A 6,180-nucleotide genomic window follows, 5' to 3' on the forward strand; every position below is an offset into this window, starting at 1 on the left:
AGGTTGACACTTGACAACAGAACACTCAGCGTGTATACCTCAGTTTCGTCAACCAAAATTATTATCGTATCATCACAAAACGAAAAGGCTATATTATAGTATTCATCCAAATCAATAATATAATAAATAAGTAATGATTTTTAGGTGTATTATTCCGGTTACGAGGGAAAATTTACTTTGGTATGTCTTAGGGGTAAGAAATTAATCTTTTTTTTTTGCGCACAATGATGATGGTTCTGTTTCTGCGAAAGATAAAAAAAACTTGGCTTTGTCTCTCGTATCATCACGTTCGATTCTATTTGACTATAATATAATAATAAGTATTAAAATATCCGTATATTTATCTTCTACTATAGGTTATTAATTTAGCGATATCAGTGTGAAATTTTGAATTATGTACCATGAAGCATGATTGCATGATATCAATCACTATATATGTATAGTGAACAAATCTGTAAAAAGCTCTATTATATATGGTATTTGGAGGGGAAAACTGATCTGATTAAAAACATAAACTGTAAGATTCGCGCTGACGTTTGCATGATTATTTTAAATAATATAATTTATTATAAATTCATTCATTCACGGACATTCATAAAATAATCTTCAATAAGGTGTGTAATGATATGATGTATCTACGGCATGATCCAATTGATGAAAGAAATTTATTATTTCAAAAAACGCTAACATTTTCTTTTTAATAAATTATAAACCCGTTAGTATCACAAATCTCATCCATAGGCTCAAAAGAAAATATTGCAGAGATTTGTTAATCTAAAATAAATTCACGTTGGGTTCCATCACTGGTTGGCCTCCCTCTTCATACCATTCTAGTTAAACATGTATATAAATTATCCAATTTACTTATTGTGATGTTAAACACAGATTGTAAATATCATTATTTTAAATAAAAAAAAATTTTAAAAAATAAATAATAATAGATAATAGATACGAAAGTCAAAAAACGTTTTTGGAAAAAATTATATTTTTTAATTGTAATTATTTTTTATTATTGTAATTATTTTTTTTCTAAACAATAATTTTAATTTTATATTCCGACGCAATATATTATTCAGAGTAATTCAATCTATAAAAATCAAATATCGATCAATTAGTTAATTTATTATGAGAATATAATATTAGTGAGCCAACATTTTTCGGCGTGCCATTCCACGTATCAAAAATAAATTCCCATAACTAACTACTCATTCAAAATTCTATTTTTATGTATTGAAATCGACCAAAAAATATTCTACTTTGAAGTCGAGTTGTAAAATAGGTATGCATGTTACCATTAAAAAAATTTTATTGACAACAATATTTATTTTGAATTCTTCGTTGTAACGACTCAACATTATGTAGAACAAAATATATTTCTAACCGTAAATAGTTTTTGAAATAAAAGTGTATACACTATAGTCCATAGCAGCGTTTCTTAAATTGTGTTCTGCTGAACCTTGGGGTTCCGCGTACACTCCAGGGTTCCGCGAAGCTTAAGTAATTTTTTTTTAAATGTTCAAGAAAATTACTTTAAAATATCCACTATGGAAAATAATAATTGTATATTAAATAATAATGTATAAACCATATGGAATAATCTTTCAACTAACTCTATATTATATTCAATAATCTATACTTCTAATTAATATTTTAATTTATTTGCGAATAATCCTAAAAAAAACTAAAAAGCTAAAAAGAAGTAGGGGTTCCACGATAGTGGACATTAAAAAGGGTTCCACGGATAAAAAAGTTTAAGAAACGTTGGTCTATAGTCTTATTACTAGGGCTGGGATTTATATGTAATTAAAATTTCCAAAATATGTTAAAATTTTAAACTAAAATACAATTCTAAATAATCTTTGAATAATACAATTTATTGTTTTTTATGTCTAATTAATTAAATTAAAAAAATATGTTGTTAAATTGAAATACAATTGATGTTTAATCAATTTAAAGTGAAACAATACCAAACTATATATTGTTTTAAATTTTCAAAATTAAATGTACTTTAGGTGAAGATGTTTTCATAACCACGCGAACACGCAAACTGATAGTCTGATAGGTACTGTTGTAAATTCATAAATATATTTTGTCAAATAATTGTTGAACATAAAGTATGATTAAACCTAAGTAAAGTAGGGTTATCGAACAGAAATAGATAAGATAAACTAAAATCATGTTATTAATATTTATTTTAACCTACTTATTTCCTATATACATTATTATAAACTTAAAATTTGCCGAGTATCGATTAATTTTAAAATATTATTAAACCACCGAAATTGTCAAAATGTACGAAATATGTAAAAAAAGCGAGAATTTTACAAAGTATGTAAAAATATATATTTATGACAAAATATGTAAAATACAATTTGTCTTATTTTATTGCAAATTACGTGAAACGAATTTATCATTTGTAATAATTAATTTATCATGTTTTACGGAAAATATGTATTTACATACAAACTTATTACATTAAATGGATCACCTGGTAGGTATATCTATAAATATTGCTGGTAGAAATAGATAAATTAAGTTTTTTTTAAATGTTGAAGTCTTCTACGTGTATTCTCCATGTTTCTCTAAGTATTTGTTTATATTATTGCTTTACGTTTCGACCGTTTTGTATTAAAACAAAATGTCGGCATACGAGTATTTAAAAGAATTTTTTTTTTATGGTTAGGGCTTCGACAACTGAGGTCATTAGCCTGGGGAACTGTAGGGGAAGGTACTGTAAGGTTTTAACTCGTGGGTTTTTTTGGCAGAATTTTGAATGGGCACCCGTGGGTTTCTGCCATGCTCGGTTGGGGGCCGGCGGCCTCTCTCTCCAGACATCGCGAAATGCCCAAAGAGCGATGCCGCCCATGACCGAGATTCGAACCGGCGATTGCGTGCGTCGCAACCGACGCCTTAGTCCGCTCGGCCACTCCACCCCCTAAAAGAATTTTATATTAATTATAAATATCGTAGCATTTATTTTAAAATGAAACAAACCCAATAAATATTATGGATAATAATCATCTTAAGACTAAAGCACATATGTGTGTCGGTATTAAAATATTAAAAACGGTAACATAACATATTTTAACACAAATGATTGTATATTCAGTCATTCTCATAATATATATTATAATGTATTGACTGAGTGAGTTTGTGGGTATTAACTCAAATTAAGATTGATCGCTGTTCTCATAATAATTTTATTCGTAGAGTATGACTGTTTAATATAATATATAATTCGCATTGCAAAAAGGATCTGGAATGGATATACTACGGGCCCCGTATCGATGGTGATTAATTCAATCCGGGATTGAAAAACCAAGGTTCTATAAAATTACATTCACGTCGATACGATGATCATGGAGTCTGGACAAAAAAGGTATGTTGGCTCGCTTATCGGCAACCGTGGCCAAGCAGGTATTGGATTGTATGTCGTGCAGATCAATCGTTCGATATTCGAATGGTCTGAATGATGATGTAGATACACTTGAGAAACTCACGTTGGACACGTCCCAGCTTGTCATACTTATGAGTAGAGACCGGATTTAATTGATATTACAACTTTTTTTGCATTTAAGATAAATCAAACATGCACACGATTAGTATTAATTGCAGTCTTTATATTTCATTTTATGTTGCAATTTTTTGCAATTTTTTGCAGTTTTTTATATTTTACGTTATTAAATGTACCAATCAATATTTCTTAACTAATTTTATAATATAAAAATAATAAAATTATTGTAGATTTTCATTATTGGTTAGATTATTTAAGTATAAAGGTGTAATATAAGTATAGATATATGTGGTGATATGGACTTCTATAGGTCATTAATGATATCGATAACAATAGTTTATTACCCGTTACGATCACAGTTTTTAAAATAGACAGTATATTGAAAAAGACAATAATTATTAAATATTGTTAGTATCAGTTGCTTTCGTGTAATTGTACTAGCTTGTTCTTATATTATTATATTTCCTATAAATTTTAATTCAGAAAAATAATATATTTTAATTATTAAATACTTTAAGATACTTTAAATAATTTTTAAGAAAATAAATAATAGTTATAAATTTTGTAATATTTTAAGAATATATTTTATGTAGCAATTAGATAATTTTATTATGCAATTATTGTATTATTTTCATTGCAATTTTGACATATTTTTAGTGCAACTATACCCGGTCTTTACTGATGATTTATTGTGCTTGGGCTAAAAAATTAAAACTCCATATTATTCGAGCGTGAAACAATAAAGAACTTTTAGCTCGTGGGTTTTAAAGCTGCGTGTTCCGTTTTATGAAATATTATAACCAAATGATTATATTACTGTTGTCGGAATGCGCTGGTCTGGTGCACTATGCTTATAGTACACACACACAAACTAAAGAATAACTAAAAGTGCATTATGTATTCAATAATACACACACAATGCAGTATGCTATTATTATATGCAATTTATTATATTTATACATGAATACACACAGACAAGTATTTGTATTTTACACAGACATTTGATATTGTGTGGATGTGTGTGCCTATACGTTGATAGAAGTACTTGACGCGGTCGAGCGCTTTTTTCCAAGTACACTCTTGAGCCGAGGACTAACTTGTAGAAACTTAACGTTTTAAATGGGGAAAGAATGGGATGCAAAACAATATTGGCGTTACACTCACGCGCGCACGGTGTAGCTATCCTACATAGGAGAGCAGCTATCCTCTCGACTTCTGACGAAAATGGGTCAGCGTACACGTTTGTCGATTTAATAGTAATAATAATACTATAATATTGTTGTATAGATACCTATACCTGTATAAACAGACTCGGCGGCGTCGTTATTGCGGGTGGCCGTGAAAGTGCAATGCATTTGCGCTGAGTTTTGTTTTAAAAATACTTAAATGCATATCAACAATATAACAATATAATACGGACGATCCATCCATTTACGTAAGAATCTCCATTTGATATTGTTTTAAGTCGTTGTAAAAAAACATATTTGAAAAAAAAAAATGATATATTAACCATTTTATATCGTTATTGTTTCATATGTTTTTTACGAAAAATATGAAAAATAAATAATCCTATACATTATCGACTTCTAATTCTGAAGCCAAATATTATTCAGATAATTTGGATCAATAAAAATCACATTTCGTACTAGTACCTAGTATCTTTATTATACCTTATACTTAACTTATGAGTATATTTTTAGTACGTATTAATAAGCTAAGTAGTATATAGATCGACATTTTTCAAGGCATTTAATTTAGTAACTCTTCACTACATTCCGTTCAAAAATTGCAAATCACAAATATTTAATTCTTTGTAACTTATTAACTACCTACTCGCAGAAAATTAAAATTAAAATTATTATTATTATAATTATCCCTAAACAACTTCTTTTCCGCATTGGAGTAGGAAATTCTAAATGCAAACTATTGTTAAGAAAAAGTAAAATATTTAAAAAGATAACAATTAAAAAGCAATAAATATATTTTTTAGATAAATGTTATTTTTAACGACTTTAAATAGTGTGAAAAATATTTTTAAAACGTTAATAGTTTTTGAAATAATAAGTGACTTACGTTAAATGGATTGCTAGCAATGGTTACTCACAAAGAACGCTATCATGTGATTTTAAAACAGTTGCAACCATAAATCAAAATCATAAAATATTTTCCCTTCCCCACCCAGTTTTTTACCCAGTTATGCCACTATTGCCACTGCATTAGTGTTTAAAAACATTGTATCGTTAGCTGTTTTTGATGATTTCAGCTAAGTATTTTATGGCGTAAAAATGTTTACGATACACTGGACTATTTTGAATTTTTCATGTCGGATATAAAAAAACAATTTTGTTAGTTCAAAATAATATGTATTGTGGTAAATATGTAACATAATAAACAATATCTATAAAATACACGTATAGTTACGGTATAGGTAATAATTCTGTATAAAAATTTAAAATACAAAACAATATTTATATGTACCTACGTACATTAAAAAAAGTAAAAAAAATACTATTTTAACAAACAATTAATCAATTACAAAACAAAACCAAGTGTTTTTAGTGGGTACTTAAAAAAATTATATCGTATTATTCGGTCTATGTTAGATAATGTACCGTATAATTAACATCAATATCCATTGTTAATCGATTATTTTGGAATAATAAAAA

This window comes from Diuraphis noxia, unplaced genomic scaffold, assembly GCF_037042655.1.
Source record: "Diuraphis noxia isolate RWA-SAM2 unplaced genomic scaffold, SU_Dnox_SAM2 contig0004, whole genome shotgun sequence".
In the NCBI taxonomy this organism is placed as follows: Eukaryota; Metazoa; Arthropoda; class Insecta; order Hemiptera; family Aphididae; genus Diuraphis; species Diuraphis noxia.